Genomic DNA, 22,706 nt, shown 5'->3' on the forward strand with positions numbered 1-22,706 from the left:
AAGTGTGTGATTGTGGGAGGACGAGAGTGCCATGGGTGCATATTATAAAAGACTCAATACAGACAGGGAAGGATCAGAACAGGCTTCCTAAAGAGAGTAATATTTAAACTGAGATCATCAGAATGATTATTTAGCTGTGCAAACCTTACTGGGGGTGGGGAGAAAAAGAGAGAGAGAGAAGGAGTTTCAGATTCACATAAAAGCATTTTCAGCTTAACCACCCTCACAGCCTGGTTAAGTTTGGCACACTCCACTTTGGTGGCCCGGGTTTGGTTCCTGGATGTGGACCTATGCCACTTGTCTGTCAGTGGCCATGCTGTGGTGGCAGCTCACATACAGAAAGAGGAAGAGTGGCAACAGATGTTAGCTCAGGGTGAATCTTCCTCGGCAAAAAGAAAAAAGAAAAGCATTTGCAAAGGACTGGAACAAAAACAGAATGTGTCATGCTGTAGGAATTAAAATATAGTTTTTATTTTTAATGTTTAGTATATGTAGTAGAGGTTCTCAATCTTGACACTATTGAGATTTTGAGCCGGACAATTCTTTATTCAGTGTGAGTGTGTGTTTGGAGGGGGTTGTCTTGTCCTGTGCATTATAGGAGGTTTAGCAGCATTCCTGACTCTACCCACTAGATTCCCATAGCAGCCCTATCCCCAAATTGTGACAAACAACACTGACTCCATGTATTGCCAAATATCCCTTGGGAGGCAAATTTGTCCCAACTAAGAGCCACTAATCTGGAGGGAAGAGGCATAGGAGTAGGGTGTGTGTGTATGTTGCAAAAGTTAAAGCTGCAGAGATTAACACAGGTGAATACTCTTCCATCACACTTTATTTCCATTCTGTCCTTCCACATTCACTATGAAGCTTTTTGCCAAGACCTAGTCCTCCAAAATTCTATCCTTCTCTCCCCACTCAAGGTATGGGAAGGTTGACAGAATGGTATGACACTCCAAGAAGACAAATCATCATTGTTCAAGTCAGAGAGTTGAGAGAGGGAGCTACTCGTGGCAGCTTTATATGCTGAGCAAGTAACATCCCTGTGGCAGAGTGACAAGACAGTAGATTGAAGAAGTCCACAGAAAGTGGATTATGAGATAGCTTAGATGACATATTGAGAAGTTTGGATTTCATCCAGAAGTGTTTAGAACTCTATGGAGGATTCGTACACAGGGACTTTTTCTTTAAAGAGAATCACTCTGATAGCTCCATGGGGTTGAAAGCATTTGACGGAGCAGGAAATAGCTGGAAGCAAGAAAACCAGTTAGGAGGAATGAGTTTATAATTTTACTAAGAAATATTAAGGCTTGGAGCTGAGCTACCCTGTGTGGATGAAAAGAGAACAGATTGAAAGATCTTTAGTAGATAGTATCAATATTTGTTCGTCACAAATGTTTTATACATGCTGAGGGAGATATCAAGATGACTTCCAACTTTCACTGGGTGATTACTGATGTCATTCACCAATTCTGGGAAATAAGTTCTGTGAAGGTTAAAAGCTCAAGAAATTTTCTATAATGTGGTAGACAGAATTTGACATAACATAGATCATCTGATCAGGTACTGCATGGGACAGTGTGAATTAGAAAAAGAAATATTCGTAGTGAGTCACGTCTTACTTGAAGGAATAATGAACATCTATGAAAATGTATTTCAACCTCTAAAATTACTATTTTAGCACAATTATAGAATAAAACCTTATAAAAAAGGCTATTTTAGCATCAAATATTGTTTTCAACTTTGTAAGACATAATAAATATTTACCATAATACACTAAACAAAATATTGGGACAGATGTCCAAGAAATATTTCTTTTGAAAGCAAAGCATTAATAGACCACATTAAAACTGCAAGGGAGTGTAAATTTATAGAATTTTTAAATTATCAATGATTTATTTTGTTTTTAATCATTCTTAAATGATATGATATTTATTCCATATTTAGCTGCACATGTAAAATCATGGAAAAGATATTTATATTGAATAGAGGTAAGAATATAAAATATACATAATTATTCTTACTGAAAGTTATTTGTTTATTTTCTTTAATATATGAAATAGTCCAGTATAACAAAATGGGACCTCCTCAAAAGTGGTAGGTGTAAAATGAATTTTGAGATTAGCCATTTCCTAATCTCATGACTGCTCTCTTCTTCCCTCCCTTTCCTGTTTCTATTGTTATAATTTTATTTTTAGTCTAAAAAAGAAACAAACAAGGAGGAGAGACATCAAGTCACAGATGCAGAGACAAAAACAAAAACAAGTTAATATTACTGTAATAGTAAAAGGAGCCCCTATTGCTTTCCCCAAGGTATGTCAGACTTTATTTTAGATAATGTGCCATTTGAGACATATCTCTCTGTTCCCCCAGAGACTTTTGAAATAATTACACTTAGGTTGCCCTTCTTTTATCAAGAGCCTGAAGATGCTATCAATCTATTTCTATTCCACAGAGCTTAGAAACCTTCAGTGGAATCTTGGATGTTTTATAGCAAATATCATGTAGAAAACACACACCATAAAAATGTTCCTCCATTAATCTTTGCAGAGTTTTGTTCTGGTTTAATCATACTTCCTGCCACGATATTACAGTGTGTTTACTGTTTGAATTCTAGTTTCTAAAAACTGATCCACAATGTGCTAGGGGATGTGGTAGTTCTATAGATTTAGGGCAAAATTAGGTCATACAACATAATGAAGCTAACCTAGCATATGTACCAAGGAAAAATGTATGTACCTTTTTTATAAAAGAAAAATAAAAACATTCTTTTATTTCTCCAGTAGACTGGACTCCCTTCTTTTCCAGAAAACTTATATTCTGCCACAAGTCACAAAATTTATAGATCATATATACAATACATCCTAGTGATTAAATGACTGTGTTGGAAAGACTCTTAGAAGATATCTAGTCTGGATTCTCTCCGAATAATGAGATCCTGTCTACAGAATCCTTGAAAGACAATCATCCTATGTAGACAAAGCCTCCATTATACTGCTGGATGCCCCTACTTACGATAAAGTTCTTTGTAATGAAGCAAACTAAATCTTCCAATTTGTGTTTTCTACTAGGCTGCCCCTGCCAAACAAGGAGGGAAAACAATCTACTTCTACCTGAATAGGATAGTGCACTTAACGTTTGAGGATAGCTGGCACATCTCCCGTTGTTCTTTAACTCCCGGGGCTAAATACTCTCAATTTCCTCAGCTGCTTCTATGATTTATAAAGCTCCCATCATCCCTGGTTCCCTTCTCTGGGCAATCTATTACTTCAATCTTACCCTGAATGTTGATGCTCTGATCTGCCCGCCAGACTCTTCTATGGAAGAATTCTGCATATTAGAATATCCGGATTATACTGTTAGTTCATATACAACTAGACATTCCAGGGCCTTTCATGTGACTAATCACTTATTTTTGACTCTTCCATGAAATGGTTTAAATTTTTTCCAGCTCAATTTTATCTTGGTTTTGGTGCTTGATTGCACTTAGCAATAATATTAAAATATAGTTAGAGAAGCTATCAGACCCAAGCAATCCTCGATGTGAATCCTAATACTGAGTTGAGGGTTATGCTCTAAGAATTTGGTTTAATCTACAGATCTGATCTACATCTTTGTTGTCTTCATCTGAAACTTTGAAAAATTTCTGAAAATGTTAAAGAAGATAAAAATAGAGCACTTGTACACCCTTGAATATAAATATTTTGGAAAGATTAGCTCCATTATTGAAAACGCTTAGTACGGCCATTCAACAAATTTTAAATCCACTCAAATATTTTAATCAGCCTATTTATTTTCGACCGGTTTACAAGCTTGCAATGTGATTCGTAGAATGCCTTGCTGAAGTACAAGTGCACATATACATGAAATTAGGCTGATTTATTAGCCTTGGAAATCTCGTCGGTTTTACGTAGCTTGTTTCTCCTGAGCCTATGCTGGCTCCTCCTATTCAACTTCTGCTTGTATGAATGTAAAAGCTATCTATTTGATGATTTATAACTTTTCTAAGGATTAAGCTTGAGCTTCTTGGTCGATAGCTTTCAAAATTCAACTGTCCATCCCTTCGGCAAGCGGGGAAGTTCTCGAACTGTACAGTACTGTACTAATTCATACTCTCTGTAGTAAAGTAGGTGCACAAAGTCAAGATTTCTATGAAACATACTCCCATGTGGAAGTACTGACACCGCCCAGCATTTGGGCAGCATAACAGCAATAAAGACTACCTGGAGTAGGCTGGTCCAGATTCAATTATTAACCAGTTTCTTCTAAAAGATGCTTAGTGTAAAATTAAATTTCTGATGTCTTATTCTAATAGGAATTTATATAGAAAGATATTCACACAGAAGGTCACCACTTGGTTGTCTTAAGACTATAATTTATTCGTTGATTCTAAGGTATGATGTTTAATAAAAGGAAAGCCTTGATTAGATAATTAGATAGGTAGGTTACTTCTAAAGTGCAATTATCCACATACTGCTTTTTAAGTTCAAAATTATATCTCCTTGGGTTTATTCACAAACGTCTTTATTTGTGCTATAGTCACACAACAATTTCTTTCTGCCCAATCTTCTTCACCCTCAACATTCACGCCAATGAGCCATTTATTTAGCAATAATACCTTTACGACACAGTAAGTGGATTTAGGTAGATGAGATGAGCCAGAACTTAGCATCTACTCATAGAATCAATTAAACCATGGCCTTTTACACAGGCGATCAATTTTGTTTTAGTACTAAGAGACCATCATTGATGTTTAGGGCCAGTTTAAGTTTCTCTTTTTTTGTAAACAACTGTTAATTATTACCTGGACTAAGACTTTCAGCGAAATGTGTAAAGTCTCCAAAACGTGTTGTATATATCCCTGCTTAATTTGAGTGGAAACTATAAGAGAAATTCTGATTTATAAAACTGTTTGTTAGGTTCCAGTTACCACTGATACCAGAGTGATACTGATGGGGCCCCTCTTCCTTTCCAGACAGGCAATTCTAGGCAGCTAGAGAAGTGCACATGTTATGAAGCAAGCAGTGTTCTAGATGGAGTAACTGAGTTCTTTCCAAGGAGCAGACCAAGAGCCCCTACAAACAGCACTCTTAGCCAAGATATAGAAACACATTTTTAGAAGATTTATTTTGGAAAAACTCCAGGGCATCTTTTTTTTAAACTTCGTTTATTCATTAGAGTAAAAAGACCAATATTCAATGCAATTTTTATCTGGAAATCTAATAAGTATATCTCTATTGGCCTAAAATTTTTTATTTTGTTTTTTCTTGCTTAGCTATCTTTTCTAATTCTTCAAGAATTGGGCAAATATTTGTATAATTAAAAAGAAGAAATTTGCCTATTTCAGCTCTCATATTGTTAACAGAGAATGATTTTCTGATGATTTATAAACAATTGCTTTGGTAAGTTAAAGTATTTAAAGAGTGAATTAGGCAGGAAATAGAGGAGGAAGAAGTGTGTGAAATGTCCCTTTAACTTGTAACATAAGCTATATATTCTCATCTCGGAAAAGATAGGGAACGTACTATGAGAGTTACAGTGTTTTGGTAAACCATTTCAAAATCAGTAATATAGATGACTTTTTAAAATAATTTTTTTATTTTCGTAGATCAAATGGGAAGGCCTTACAGAGAAAGAGTAATTCACGGTTGTGAGTTAGTTTTGGTTGACTTTGAAGTGTTTAACGACATTCAAATATAGAATAATGGAATTAGAATGATTTTCTATCTGTTGTGTTCCAAACTTAGCTTATGTACTTTCTTGATTGTTCTTGCTTGGTCATAGAGAATAAAGTATTTTAAAAGACTATGGAATAGTAATTGACAGAAGTTTTAAAGAATTAGGAATTAAGTACTGAATGATTATATTGTATTTTATTTTAGATATGGTAATTCACAATTCTTCCCCACATTTTCCCCCATCTTCATGTAATTGAATACCTTGAATTTTATAACAACGGCATCAATGAAAACAAAACTTCACAATTTACTTAAAAAAAAGTCATGTGATTAAGGCTTATTTTTTTCTTTTTGGTGAGAAAGATTAGCCCTGAGCTAACATCTGAGCCAATCTTCTTCTATTTTGTACGAGGGTTGCCTCCATAAAATGGCTAGTGAGTGGTGTCGGTCCACATCTGCGATCAGAACCCGCAAACCCAGGCCGCCGAAGCAAAGCATGCCGGACCTTAACCGCTATGCCATAGAGCCGGCTCCAAGACATTTTTCATTGAAAGTTTTTATTGAGACAACTATAGATTCACATGTAGCTGTAAAAAAAAAAAAAAATGCAGAGAGATCCTGTGTAGTTTTTACCCAGTTTCCCACAATGGTAACGTTTAGAATGGTAACATTTAGACTTAGTATAAAATCACAACTAGGATATTGATATTGATATAATCCATCCATATGATTCAGATTTCCCTAGCTTAACCTGTATTCATTCGTGTGTGTGTGTGCATGTATTTAATTTTATACAATTTTACTTCATGTTAATCTACTACCTTATTCAAGAGTTCTATATTCACAAGTGTCCCTTGAACTGCCCTTTTATAACGACACTCGTTTCCCTCCCGCCCCCTCATCCCATCACTAACCGCTAGCAATCACAAATCTGTTCCCCATTTCTAAAATTTTGACATGTGAAATATGCTATATACGTGGAATTATACAGTATGCAACCTTTGGGGGTGGCTTTTTTTCACTCAGTGTAATCCCCAGGAAATACCATCAAGTCATTGCATCTATCAATAATCCGTACCATTTCGTTGCTGAGTAATATTCCAAAGTAGGTGTGCACAACAATTTAACCATTCATTCACTGAAGGATATCTGGGTTAGCTTTTGACTATTATCAATAAAGCTGCTATAAATATTCATGTACAAATTTGCAAGTATTTACATGAATATAAGTTTTCATTTCTCTGGGAAAAACGCTCAAGAGTACAAGAGTTTGGTCACATGGGAATTGGTAATTACATGTTTAAGTTGATAAAACTTGCCAAATCGTCTTACAGAGTAGTGTTGCCATTTCCACATTCTCAACAGCAAAGCATGTGTGATCCAGTTACATCACATCCTTGCAAATGTTTTGTCCTCTATTTTTTTATTTTATCTGTTGTGAGAGGTGTGTAGTGATCTCATCGTGGTTTTAAGTGAATTTCTCTGATGACTTAGGATGTTGAATATCTTTTCACAAGCTTATTTATGGCTTGTACATCTTCCTCCATGGAATGTCTGCTCACGCCTTTTGCCCATTTTCTAATTGGATTTTTTTTACTGTTGAGTTTTGAGCGTTGTTTATGTACTCTAGATCATAGTACTTTGTTGGATATGTGGTTTGCAATCATTTTCTCCCATTCCATAGCTTTTCTTTTCATTCTCTTCACACACATGGTCTTCCACAGAGCAAAAGTTTGTTTCATTTTGGTCCAATTTATTAATTGTTCCTTTTATGGATTATTCTTTTTGTTTTAATTCTAAATAACTCTTTTCCTAACCCTAGATCTTGAACATTTTCTCCTTTGGTTTTCCCTAAAAATTTAATAGTTTTACATTTTCACGTATGAGTCCTTGATCCATTTTGACTCACTGCATAAGGTGTGAGGTCTAGGTTAAATTTATTTTTCTTTCTGTGGATGTCCAATTGCTCCAGTACCATTAGCTGAATGGCTAAGAGGTTTCATTATAAATTTTAGTATAAATATTTATCCTGTTACAATAGTACGGATAATGTCACTGCCAAATTGACAAAGGGCTTTAAACACTTCTGTTATAATTTTATTAAGAGCAATTCTTTTCATGTGATACGTCAATCAAGCCAAAATGAGGGCTTTGCTATTATACACTATTTGGCATTATAATGCTAGCTGTTAAAATTGATGTCTCTGATACCATCTTTATTAATGGCACATCACAGTGACTGTGTGAATAGGTTGTGTCTTCCTTTTATGAAAGTATAGCCTTAAATCCAGGGCATCAGAACTAAGGGGCATCAGAACTCTGTCATCAAAGGCAGATTTTTCCATTTTGACCACATTCTGTTGATTGCCTAGTAGTTTAATTCAAGTTCCAATGGGAGTGAGGAAAAAATTTATTTTGAGGACCATCTGTGTTTTCTCAGCTTGTGATCTTTACCTGCATTTTACAAATGATGAAGCCAAGGCTCAGAGTTGAAGGATTCATCCCATGCTTGTCTAATCAGTAAATGTCGGAGCCAGTTCCACCTGCTGCCCAATTTCTCCAATCTTCGCACTGCTCAAAGTGAGAGCATTGCTCAGTGAAAGCATTGGACTCTTGAATGTCTTTCCTAATTTCTAGATGTGCTGCTCTTCAACAGTACTCTAGCTATACTCTTAATATATTTTCCTTCTTATTACTTATGGGGATACTGGTACCACTGATTGTGACTACACAATAATGCTCTAAGCATTGTTCCATCTTGATTTAGTTTTCCTGTAAGATTATTGATAATGGAATACCTTGTAAGGATGTTAAAACTCTACCATCCTAGAGGAGAACAATTAAAGACAAATGTAAGTTTTTGGGCTTATTCTTAGGTTTATAGTTGCCTTCTCTAAATAAATACTCACTATAACAGGGCCTTACTCTTCTCTCCTTTTAATCTTGAAAAGATGCATCTTTATTCCTAACATACTTTCAATAAATAAACATTCTCTGCTTTGGCTCTGAAGGCAGGCTTTGTGTATATTACAGCAGCCAGCATGTTAATGCTGATTACCAACGTGAGCTGCCTCCTCATAATTACAGAACACAGTTAGTGCCTTTTTGATTTTATGTATTAAACATTCAGAGATGAGTGGAATATGTGGCTCAGAGTCATACGGAGGAAGGGTTGGGACCGAATTGCTGAATTTCAAATGTATTTTCCTATCCAAACTTGGAGGATACAGCTTGCCAAAATACCTGTGTAATGTGTTTCTTTGGGTAGCTTAATGCTGATAATGCCTCTGACCTGCAACAACTTCTATTTGACTCACATTTAGAATTCTTGCATTCATAAGACAGCATAAATAATTTTACAAGAAACCACATATGGTTCCAGTGGTCTTGCCTTTATGTATGATACATGAAGTTTATTTAACTTAATATGCTTATTGTTCCATATATAATCTGTAGGTGTCGTTCAGATTTAAATTATTCATTTTGTGAAAGTTTTATTATCAAAACATTGCATAATCCTATCTTCTCATAACACATGGTTATTTAATGAACTATTCTTTATCAATCTTAGTCCCCTGACTACTGGAAAATACACAGAGGTAGGTATCATATAGGTATCAGTGTAAAAAAATACTATCCTTTTATAAATTACAAGACTCAAATATACTTATTGTGAGAACTTTATACTTGCAGAAAGGAAAATGTAATAACATACAGGATATATAATTTCTAATTTATATGCACATATTGCATTCTAAATCCTTTCCCAGTTTGTATATAGATTTTCCACACAAAAGTGGTTAATATTATAATTATTTTTCTGTGACTATTTTTTCCATCGAAAACCAGCTCAGCTACTTTTCAACCTTGATGCCACACAAGTAACAGACTCTCTGGGTTTTCCATTTGTAAAAGTCAGTGAGCAATGTCTAACTCAAAGCAAAGTTGGGAATATCATTTAGCATGTAACTGAAAGTTACTTGTGCATTCATTCATTGAGCTCCAACTCTGTACTAAGCACTATTCTGCCCTAATGGAGTTTATAGTCTAATGGTGGTAGAGGAGGGGTAGAAAAAAATCACCCAAAATCACTATAGTTAATAAATATGAATGAAAGTAAAACAAAATAAGGGGATAGAAAGTGACCAGAAGGATGGTCAATAATAAAATTTTGGATAGGGCCCTTTGGGAATCATATTACATATGGGAGTATAATGACTTAGAAACAGGGGCAAGTACGTATTTTTCACTCCATTAGTATTAGTTTCTTCTCATTTTCCTTTGTTCTTTGCTTTTTCTTCCTGATAATCCAGAATGATGATGAGAGTTTAAATCCAAAGGATGACTTATAATTTCGCCACCAGTCCTGATGGGTTCAAGGCAGGTCGCCCCAAAATATGCCATTTTGGCATATTGATTATTTTGAATTAAAGTTACTTGAGAAACAGATTGTGCAAGAAGGGTGCTCTGACTCTCCTCTCTGTCCTCCTGAAAGCAGGAAATAAATCTTCCCTGAGAAAAGTACCCACCCTGCGCTGGAGGCAGAGAGACATCCTTATCACCAGAGATAGGGAATTCAGGTCCAAGCAGGCTAGGTAAACAAGCTCTGCTTAGTTTCCTCACTAATTGGTACCCAAGCCTAAGTTTCCTGTCAATCCTTCACAAATGTATTGTTTTTTTGTCTAAAACCTGCCTTTGGTCACTCCTTTGAGCATCATAGTCTTATGGGGCCCCAGTACATACGTAATTTTTTTCCTCCTGTTAATCTGTCTTATGTTAATTTAATTATTATACCAGCCAAAGAACCAAGAAGGGCGAGGAAAAATTTTTCCTCCCTTAAAGTCCTAAACAGTCCTGTGATTTGGTTCAAGTCTTACTTTTCAGGGAGTGAGAGCAAGGCATTAAATTGAGGGCAACCAAACCAGATTTGGATCTGATCCCACTCTCAACTATCTCTGCAACCTTAGAAAAAGAGTCTCAATATCTCAGGTTATTCTTCCAAGAAAGAAAAGCTAGAGGTTCTTACATATTCTTGGACTGGATCTTCTAGTAGTCTCCCTTCTCTAGCTTTAAATGATTCAGTAAGACGAAATTATGCTACTGCTTTACTGTAGGATTTCTGATAAATGTTTACAACACACTTTATTCTCTGATCGTATGCTACTTTCTTAACAATATTCGTATTATTCTTTCTCTTTCTTTCCTTTTCTTTCTAAAAAATTGTTTATTTTTATGAAAAATGGGGCAATTTACTCTGAGCTCTATTCCTCTTATTTTTATGCATTAAAAAATTACAATAGCTGCCACTATATGCTTGTTTTTAAAAATAATTTAAAATATCTGGTAAAATATCTTCAGAAATCATAAAAGGCAAACATCATAAGTACAAGAATAGTTAAGAAAGAGCAACTCAAATCTACTTTTACTTCTCCAATTCATATTTACTTTAAATATAAAATTTATTTTTAATATTATTTCTGAAAGAATACTATATTTTAAAGTAATTTTCCTTTAATTTTATTTTTACTGTTTTAGTGATGTACATGTGACTCTGAATGAACATGGTCTGGAAATTTAAAGTGATATACATCATAATATCTGAATAATTACCTTAATTCTGAAAAATCTTGATGAAACCACTTAATTTCTGAAAACCATTAGGAAGCTGATCATTAGCTCTTGCCATATATAATTTACATAGGAGGCTCATCCATTTCAAGGTGATTAACAGTACATTCAGTTATCTGATCAGATTATTTAGTAGGAAAGAATCATCTCCTTCCAATTTCATCATCTTGATCTTCCATTCCACTTCATCTTCATCTTCCATCAAGATCCTGGCACCTTAAATGCAGCTATTTCAGAAGTGCCCTCAGATCTAAACTGATGGTCTCATTTTTCAGGCATGCTTGGAATATTCTTGTGTCATTAACCAATCTCTATCTATCAATGATTAAAGCCACCAGCTTTGGAAAGAAAGCTGAGATTAAGAACTTTCTTAATGTCATACATAAAAAATAAGAGATATTGTTCAGTATGATGATGAACGGCTGTAAAATAGCTGTTGTTCTGTTTTATAAAAAGTTAGGAACTGTATTATTCATGTGTGTTTTCAGCATCCAGCACAGTGAATGGCACATGGTAGTTTCACAATAAATTTGTGTTGAAGTTTGGTCAGCTGTTTTACTAGTTGAGTTTATTGCTTTTAATTATTGGTGATTATGATGTGTTTGTAAATGAGACTCTTTCAAAGTAATAACTGTGTGTTTGCTAATGCATTTGCAATGCTAGGAATAATAACTGGCATAAGGTACTAGTCAATAAATGTTTGTTGATGGGACTAGTGAGTGTATATAAAATAGTTTCAACGTCTTTTTTTCCTTCTTGGGAGTCATGAAGAAAATGCAGATCTCAATCCTATAACCACAAGGAGCTGAGTTCTGACAACTACATGAATGACTTGGGAGTGGAGTCTTTCCCAGAGTCTCCAGAATAGATTTCTGCCTGGCAAACATTTTCAGTGTGAAAGCTGGAGTAGAAAACCCTGTGAACTTGCACTTGGACTTCTGATGTAAGGAACTGTGAGGCAATAAATGAGTGCTGTTTTAAGCCCCTCATTTTGTGGTAATTTGCTATGCAATGATAGGAAACTAATACAGAAGGTATAAATGGCTGGAGGAGTACTTTTGGTTTTTTGATAAAATTTTTGATGTAATGTTGATCTTGTTTATATCTCAAAGCTATTATCTGAGAATTACACTTGATCTCTACAATCATGTAAGACTGCCTTTAACAAATCTTCAGTATGAACAGGATAGCTAATATACATGAATGAACTGCTTAAAAAGTACAAATTAGCTGTACTGGACAAACAACCCCAAACTGGTGTGTCCTGACATCTTATTCAACACTTGAAGGATGCATTTTGTATTCCATCTTGCAGAGCACATTTTAATTTAATCTAGGAAAAGTAGGGGAACGAATATTATTTAAAGTATACAGGTACTTCTGGCTTTTTTTTTTTAAAGAAATGTTCTTATTTTGTTTTAATATATTACTTAAAAATGTGGCATCTTCCTGTAAAAAATAGTATAGTATGTTCTAAGCTATTTATTGCATTCTCCATGTATAAATGCAAATATAACAACAATATTGCAGAGTACCAAGCTCTGTGTAATATGATTTGGATTGCTAAACCCTTCTCGTAGATAACTCGGCATTTTGATTGACACCATGAATTCCAGAACACTTTCAATTTCCAGAACATATTCATGCAGAGAGCCACATGTACATTGCTACAACAGTGAAAATAAAATTAAGGAAAATTACATTAAAATATAGTTCTTGAACATTCTCCTACATTATTTGATTAGGGAAAATATCTCCAACTACTTTGCCTGATATATGCTGAAAAAATGCACAATGCTTATCTTTTGAAATAAATAAACTGATGGTGTAACTCTCAAGGAAAAGAAATATAAAATAGGTCGATTTAAATACAAGACTTACTCTGTGACAGGAGTTGTTAACCTTGGGTCCACAGCCACCTGAGCAGTTTGCAGATAGAATTCAGGGGATTTGTGATAATGGGGAAAAAATCATCTTTATTTTCATTAACTTCTCTAAATTAGACAACAAGCTACAGAACTATTAGCAGTATCTATGGCTTAGACATCACAGATATTTTCCTATTATATAACAATTGTCGCAGATATCTCAGTATATCCTTTATGATCATCATTATTTTGAAGCTTTATTAGTTATTAGACCTGTCACTAGATTTGGCATTTAATGTGTTGACGACAAATTCCATGTACATCATACCACATAGTTAATCATATAATAATTTGATAACTATATTTCAATATGATTTGTGCCTGAAGGTATTTTAGTATATGTAGTTAAAAACATTATTTGCAGAACATATCCAAAAGCTCCATAGGACATCCAAAGTGGTTGATGGCCCACACAAATAAAGATTAACACTCCTTGGGTTTTTATCCAAAGGAAACAAAAATACTAACTCAAAAAGATATCTGTACCCCCATGTTCACTGCAGCATTATTTACAACAGCCAAGATGTGGAAGCAACCTAAGTGTCCATTGAAGGATGAATGAAGAAAGAATATTATTCAGCCATAAAAAGAAGGAAATCTTGTCATTTGTGGCAGTATGGATGAACCTTGAGGGTATTATGCTAAGTGAAATAAATCAAACAGAAAAAGACAAGTACTGTATGATCTCACTTATATGTGGAATCTACAAATAAAACCCAAAAACCCTGAACTCATAGTTACAGAGAACAGATTGGTAGTTGTCAGAGGCAGGGGATGGAGGATGTGCAAACTTGGTGAATGGAGGCAAAAGGTAAAACTTCTAGTTATAAAATAAATAAGTATGTTTGAAAGGTGCTAAGAGAGTAAATCTTAAAAGCTCTCAGAACAAGAAAAAAATTTGTAACTACGTGTGGTGATGGATGTTAACTAGATTTACTGTGGTGATCGTTTTGTAATATTTAAAAATATCAAACATTATGTTGTACACCTGACACTAATATGATGTTATATCTCAATTAAGAAAAATTAACACTCCTTATTCTATGGGTTCTTCTCTTTCCTTAGATTACCATAACTATGATCTTTTGGAAGGAGTCCTGAAGAGATTTCTACAAAATCACCAAAAATATATTTCCCTTTGATACATAAATATGATACAAACTTCCATCCTCAGAAGTTGAAGTTCTTTTTGGAATCAACTCAAACATTTCACCCTGTCATTTAGTTGATGTGTTGCTGTCTGAAATGTAGATTGATGGTTGACAGCATTGATGTCATAAATTATGCATGCCAATTTAGTGAACACAATTAAACTGAGGCAGTATGGGTAATTTAAATAATTACATGTATAAATAGTATTATTAGTCTTGTCAAAATTTGCACCTATACTAAATGTCAGGATTTAATATCAACAAAGAGTGCTAAGGATTCAGGATTTTGCATCAGTATGGTTGGGAAACTGATATCAAGTTCAATTACTTGTTAAAACAAGATTAGCATACTTTTGTCTGGCAACTTTTGTTTTTGACTTTTATCTCAAGTTTGACTAAGAATATAAACTCTTTAAAATTTTGGTTATTTCTACTAAGCCTAATGGTACATACAAGTTAAAAATCAGCCATTTATAATACATGGGAGCTTACCCCTTGTACTTTTATATACTTACACTTTTTTTCAATATTCATGGTATTTTACTGTATGTGTGTTGTGTAATATCAATTATAAATCCAAATGTTTTTCCATAACCCAGAACATACCCTTTATTGCTACTCCCCTGAGATCCTGACGTCTACATAAAGGTAGAGGATAAAGAATTCTTTATGGGGCCAGTCCAGGGGTGCCTTGGTTAAGTTTATGTGCTCTGCTTTGGTGTCCTGGGATTTGAGGGTTTGGATCCCAGCATGGCCCTACGTACTGCTCATCAAGTCATGCTGTGGCAGTGACCCACATACAAAATAGAGGAAGATTGGCACAGATGTTAGCCCAAGACCAATCCTCCTCACCAAAAAAAAAAAAAAAAACTTTAGCCAGATTAAAATTTTTCTTCAAATACATTACAACTATAAATTTTTAAGAAACTTCTGGATGTGGGTCTTGCCTGTGATTGGCAGTGAATCATATGTTTCAGTCTTTTGACTTCACTCCTGGTTGGATAGGTTGTGTTGGTTGTTTTTTTAATTTAATACTGATTTGGATTTAATACTGAGAAGTTACCATGCTAATAAAATATTCTTAAAGATTATTATAACTAACCAGTTGAGGAAAAAATTCTCCCATTTTAATATCACACTCTTCTGCCATTTAAGGGGTGTGTAGAGGACACTGTTTAAGAGACAGTTACGTGCGTCTCTACTCAAGCACTGCAGTGGTCCAAGGTGCTTAGGACATGATTCCTAGACTAGTCTTGAACTATCTGTTCAGGAGAGAATATTTTAATCTGTTAAAATATGGATTTACTAAATGTTAACCACCAGGATCAGATAATTTGGAACTCTAATACCTGTTAGTTTTATTCATTTGTTTGGATACGTTTTAAAGTAAATTACCACAGGACAACAAACGTCGTTTTTACTTTCTAAAAGATCTTATGTATTCACTTGGGTAAGATGAAATTCGCTTTCAAATTAGGTGACCCAGTAAAAATATCTGATTAGCAATTATAATCCTTTTAATTGATACTTAAAGAATGCCAAGTATATCTTCAACTCAAAGATATATAATACATATTTTCACATAAAATATCTATATGCAAGAGATCTTGATTTTAAATGATAACATTTGGAACATTTTCCAAACTCTGTTTTTCTTAAAAATCAGAAAATTAGTATTAATATTTTCCTGGTTAAATATTATATTCTTATATTCCTTTTGCCATGCTTTTCAACCAAGTTTTATACATAATTTTAATTTTAAAATAAAAACCATATAATCAGCTATGAAAATTATTATTGTCTAATATGTCCTCTGTAAGACTTTAAATAAGTATACTGATGAGAACATTAAAATTATGAATCACACTGAACAAGTTAGAAGACTATTTGAAATGCAGACACAAATCCAGTAAGTGGGAATTTATTAGATTCTTCCCTTAATCATGGCCCTGAATTATGCCCATCAGGAATTTTCTACCACGCTGGTAATTATATCTATATTTGACACAGTCACATACTCTTGCAAACTTGCATGCAGGTAAGTTTCCAAATGAGTAACACTTTCATGAGAAAGCGGTATAAACTCTTGAGAAGAGAAAGAGCAAAGGTAATCTAGAAACAGGGTTGACTTTACAGATGGGTAAGCTTTAAAGGAAGAAGGAAGAGTCTCTTCTGTCCAATATCCATGCGTGATTACACACACACACACACACACACACACACACACACACTTTAGTATTTTGGGGCATTTGTAATTTTATACATTATGCCATAAGCAATCATTCCAGCAACTCTATGAAGTAAGTAAAGTCAACCATTTCCATTCAGTAACTAAGTTGCCTAAGATATGGAATTAGGTGGAATTGCCTAGGGCAAGCGAGTTGGGAAAGAATGATGGTCTCCACTGCATCCCTACTCTGTCCACCAGACAATGCCAGAGGAAAGATGGAAAGGGAGAATGAGTAAAGACTGTGTAAAACAAGCACTATATTTTAAAGGAACGACAGAGAAAAATATTTCCTGACGTTTAAAGAACTCATTCAGGTTTAAAAAATATTAATTCGTTTATTCAACTGGGCACCTACCACGTGCAGCATATATTCTAGGGACGTAACGTAAATAGGAAAGTCAAGTCACTAATCTCATGGAGCTCACATTAAATGGAGAAAAACAATAAACAAGTAAAGAAATAACGAATATGGTTTCACATAATAATAGTTGGTATGAAATGGGTGTTCTGGCTCAAGGAAAGCCATTTTAGATAGGGGCAAGTAGTGTAATAAGGGTAAAAGCTGACAGATGTCCATCCACCATCCTTTCTTGTTTGGTGGCAGGTGATGGAGCAATTGTACTATATATCTGGACTCAGCAATTTAAAAAGAAGCAGACGTTCAGGTCCATAAAACTGTAAAGCTGATGCAAAGAGTGTTGAAGCTTGTCAATATGCATGTCCCCGCATGATCTGACCCTAGCCTCTGAGTTCATTTTCCTGGCTGTTCTCTGGGGACACTGTCGATGTGCCAAAACCTCTGCGACCTAGAGCCTTTTCTCTGCATTGTGAATAGTGCTCCTGTCTTAATAAGTGTTCTTTAACTAAAAGTAAAACATCTTCTTAGAGTCTATGACAAGTGCTTACAGTTTTCCTTTCAAGCAAATGCATAAGAGGAAATGATAACCCGCGTGAGCTAATACTGCCCTGTCCAGGATGGTAGCTACTAGCCACATGTGGCTGTTGAGCGCTCAGATTGTGGTTAGTCTGAATTGAAAAATGATGCAAGCTTAAAATACATCTTGTAATTTGAAGACATTGGAAATATTGCGTTAAATAAAATCTTATTAAATTAATTTATGTTTCTAAGTTTTAAAAATATGACTATAAAAATACAGTACTATAATTTACAGTTACATATGTGACTCACATTATAATTCTACTGGACAGCACTGATGTAGAAGGAAGGGACTCAAAGGCTGAGAATTAGTCTTGATCTCTAAAAACCCAGGCCATGAATGGATCTAAATCTGGAGAGAGAATTCCAACAAGGGGTATTATCTAGCCACTTCAAAATTAAAGAGCTTGGCACAATTCTTGTAAATTACATGTATAATCATGGCTCAAACAAGTCATCCACAAACTACAACCTGCACAGAAATTTCTCAATAACCATTTGAATGTACCTATTGCCAGAAGAATAGTTTAGACGCTTGAGCTGTACACTTTCGTTTAGAAGATTAATTTTTATCTGAGTATAATCCTCATTTTGCATTATCCTGAACACTTTAAAAAAATACTGATACTGAGTAAGGAATATCTTAAAGCAATATTTTGATCCTTTTGAGATATCTCTAAGTTCACTGCCGAAAGCATCAAATCCAAGATCTGTATTACGTTTTATATCCATTTAAGGACGCTAGGGGGAGCCTCAGAGAGTTACAAAATTTTGAGAAAATTAAATGTCTCTGTTAACGTGAAGACCTTTTAACATAACTATGCTGTTCAGTTTCCACAAATAATCAATGAATTTATTTAAAAAAATGAGTGTTCCATTGGAGCCTCGAATTTGTGCATTAGATTACAGTTGAGAATAACTTTGTGATATATATGCATATATACCTACACACAAACATGTAATAGTGTATACACGGACCACATGCACATTTTCCTAACTAATGAGAAATTTTGCCAAACAGACCTGAAGTAAAAATAATCACAAGTGCACAGCACAACTGAAAAACTGATTCTAGTGTTTTTCTAAATGTACCAACTAGTTGAACCTTTATAATCAGTCATGTACTCTGTTGTCTTTCCTCCTATGGCAATAATGACATCCTTTTAGAGAATTTTGTCAGGTTGAGAGTTTTTAGTTAATGATCATGGATTCAATCAATGGTTCTGAGGTTGTGGTGCCTGGATCAGCAGCACCAGCAGCATCTTCAGCAGTAGGGAAGTTCCTAAACATGCAAATTCAGCTCCCTCCTCCCCAGACATACTGAATCAGAATCTTGGGGTGGGACCCAGAAACCTGTTTTAACAAACCTGCCAGGATGATTCTGTTCCTTGCTAAAGTTTGAGAACCACTGGATTAGCAAAAAACTTCACAGGGTGTTAATTGTCTAAGAAAATTTTTAGTGAGCTAAAATGACATCAGCATTTATCAGGTTAATGTGGCATTCAAATCCACAATCAAAATTCACAATACGCCTGAAGAATATTGTTGTATTAAATGTTTCCCACAAGGGAATAAACACATCACAGAAAAATAAAATCTCCCTCAGTTTCTACTTTTATGGTTTTCCATCCTTGCTCAGAAGAGAAATTGCCGAAGCCTATGAACAGAAAGATAGCAAGGCCAGCGATTCTATCTGTGATTGGAACAGTGCCAGGCACGTAATAACCATTATGCAATTGTTAGCTGCTATTATTGTTGTTTTGTTGTTATTGTTTTCTTTGCTAGATGGCGAATTCCTAAAGGGCATTTACAAGGTGATAAACAAATTTCTGTTGAATGAGAAAAAAAGTCTTATGATGAAATATTTATTTCTATGATACAATGCGAAACATATTTACCAATGGTTTAAGAACTAGGCTCTGAGAATACTGAGGATTAGAATTCTACAAGAGGACAGCTTGGAAATTTCCCCTGAGGTATCATCTGAATGGTAGAGGAGAAAAGTGGCTTCTACACAGACAGCATATTATTAGTAAGGCAAGGTGGTTAATAGTGTGTATGTGTGTGTGTGTCGGTAGTAAAAATGGGAGTTGTCTTGGTTTCCTAGGACTGCCATAGCAAAGAACGATAGATGGGGGGGGGGGGGGTTTCAATAACAGACCATTATTGTCTCACAGTTCTGGAGGCTAGAGTCCAAAATCAAGATGTCAGCAGGCTTGGTTCATTCCAAGGACTGTGAGGGAAGATTTGTTCCAGGCCTCTCTCCTTGGCTTGTAGATGGCTGTCTGCTCCCTATGTCTTTTGACATCATCTTTCCTCTTTGCTTGTCTCTGTGTCTAAAGTTCCTCCTTTTATAAGCACACCAGTCATGTTAGATTAGGGCCTACCTCATTTTGACTTTATTACTTCTCTAAGACCCCATCTCCAAATATCTCCATTCTGAGATACTGGGGGTTAGCGTTCAATGTATGAATTCTGAGGGTGAGGGCACAACTCAATCCATAATAGGAATGGTAGGAGATTTTTTGGTAAAACAGATTACATTGAGATTATACAGCATCTTGTCTACAATGCCACATTTATACCTTTTTCTGCTGTTGATAATGCATCATTAGAGGATTTTAAGGAGCAGAGTGGTATGATAATTTTTCTGGAAGCCACAGGCAATAAGGACTTGAATGGGAGGAAACTGAGTTAGGCAAAGGCTTGAGTCAACAGTTGCATCAAAAGGCTGCTTAAATAGAAACCAGGAGGAGAGTTTGAATAAGGCAGAGTCAGGGGGAATTCAAGAGCTATCTCAGATGTAGAAGAAATGTGTTCAGGTAGTTTTTTAAATAAAGAAAGAAATATCAAGAAGCCATTTAAAAATAACCTCCAGCGTATTAGTTGGCATCATTTTTGAGTGCTAATGATGGTAGAGAAAAAGCATGATTAAGTAAAGTGTATATGAAATAGGAATGAAATAGAATTCAGATCCAGTGTGTAGTTAGAAAAAAGGGTCAATGAGTTAGAGGAGATCTGGTGTCAGGAAGATCAGGTTAGCACAGAGCAGGAATAGAAATGACGGAAATAAACAAGTGCAATTAGCAAAAACTTAGACAGAGGGGAAAATGGGTTGGTAGGAAACCCTGAAGAATTTGACATCCAAGGATAAGCCATAAAGGAGCCTGGGAAAGGCAAAGAAATTGGTGAGAAGGAGGCAGGCTGGCAGGAGATCTGAATTGTGGGAATCCCAAAAGAAGCGAGTCCAGGAGAGCAGAGGTAAAATGTTGAAATGCAGAGAAAAGTCAGAAAATTTAAAGCCCAAGAAAGAGCAACTATTTGGTGTGTATTTATCTCGCATATTAGTGCACATAACTCTCTGGGGAAGAGATCATCTCAACATTCTTCAGTCTCTATCCTACAGCAGCACAGAGCTGTCTACTTCATTTGCTAATGCATTTCCATGACCAAATATTAACAAGCATATATCATGAGTCAGACACTGAGATAAACTCTGGAAATACAGTTAAAATATTACAGCCTCTGTCCTCAGAGAGCTCTCAAATTCATGTGATCGTTGCATTAACAGAGGGATGTGTAAGGTGCGCATTTGTTTCCTCCTGGTGTTCTGGGAACTCAAACTGGCTTTTTTGCCTGCAGCTGAGTTCTATGCTCTAGCAAACGAGTCATGTGTTTTTTGAAATATATACCAAGGTAAAATTTTATAATAAGTTGTTGTGAGTGTTCTTGACATTTTAGGGACTACTTGTTCCCCTTCCATAGTGAAGAAGCAGATAAAAATAGAGTTGTCATAAAATAGCAATCTACAGGCTACCAAATTTCAAAACAGGTTCAAGTGTTAGGGGAAGTTTCTAGCCAATGATTGTGTTATCTAAAGTGGTTTACTTAGAGTTGGAATATGCTGTCTCCCAGTTTATCCATACATTCCCTTTACTGTTGTCTTAAATGAGATTCCAACCATAATGACCTTCACAACTACTATCATTACAAGTAGAAAACCATAAACAGAAGGATTACAATATCTCACATCATGAATTGGAAAGCATCCTCTTGCATTTATTTATATATACTGAAGTGGATCAAATGAATCCTGGCAAACTGTTCTGGGCAGATATTAGTTTCTTTATTTTAGATTTTTTTCTACCCTTTTGTTGTTGTCGTTGTTTAAGGAGGGGAGATTTTGAAAACTTTACAAGTAAAGTCATAAACCATGTATACAATTATGTCTGAATGTTTCAATTAAAAAACTACATTGGACGACCATTTTCTGTTTCACGAAGAGGTTTTTAAAATTTAGACTTCTGTGCACTCTGGTAGAGCCTTTTTCCCCTGAATATAATTCCTTCCATAAATATTACTAACAGGCCAAAAAGCTGGCATTTAAATGTCATTACTATAAATAAACCATAAAATCTGATGCCTGACTTGAAGGGTCAATGTTATGGAGAAACTGGAGAAGAATTAGTTTTAAAAGAGAGGAGTAATTTTGGATTTATGGTACCAATAATTGTTCCCTTTAAAGAACCCCAGCTAATTTAATTACAGATTAAGGATAAAAGGCAGGATAATTGTGTCTTCAGGAAGGGTCAGTGGCACCACCATTTTCCTAGTCACTTTGGCCAGAAACCTGAGAGTCACCTTTAACTTCTTTCATGCCCTGTCAATCACCAAGTTGCATGTCTTCTTCACAATGACTCATTTCCGTTCTATCAGTCTGGTCCAGGACACACCCATCTTATGCCTCAATTATTACAATGATTTTTAACATGAATTAAAATCTGAGGCAAATTTCATGATATACCTTGAAAATCATAGCAGATATTATAAAACTTCCTAAATTTAGTATATTTTCTGAACTAATCTTTTCTTTATCCTCTTCCATTTGATCCACTTAAGAGTATAATGACTCTGCATTGTGCGTGAACTAAGGTTAAACCCCTTTGTCTAATCTTTGAAACAATGGGTTGGCTGTTTTATACTGTCCGATCTATAATTTTATAGCTAATTCTCCACTGCATTCAAGTTATTCTTGTACCTCCCAGAATCTTCCCCTCTCACCCTCTGAGGAACCAGTTCGCAGATGCACATTCTCCCCTTGTAATTTCTACCGAACCACGTCATAGACTTAAAAAAAACGTATTTCGAGTGAGGTCT

Source organism: Equus quagga, chromosome 21 (assembly GCF_021613505.1).
Source record: "Equus quagga isolate Etosha38 chromosome 21, UCLA_HA_Equagga_1.0, whole genome shotgun sequence".
NCBI lineage: Eukaryota > Metazoa > Chordata > Mammalia > Perissodactyla > Equidae > Equus > Equus quagga.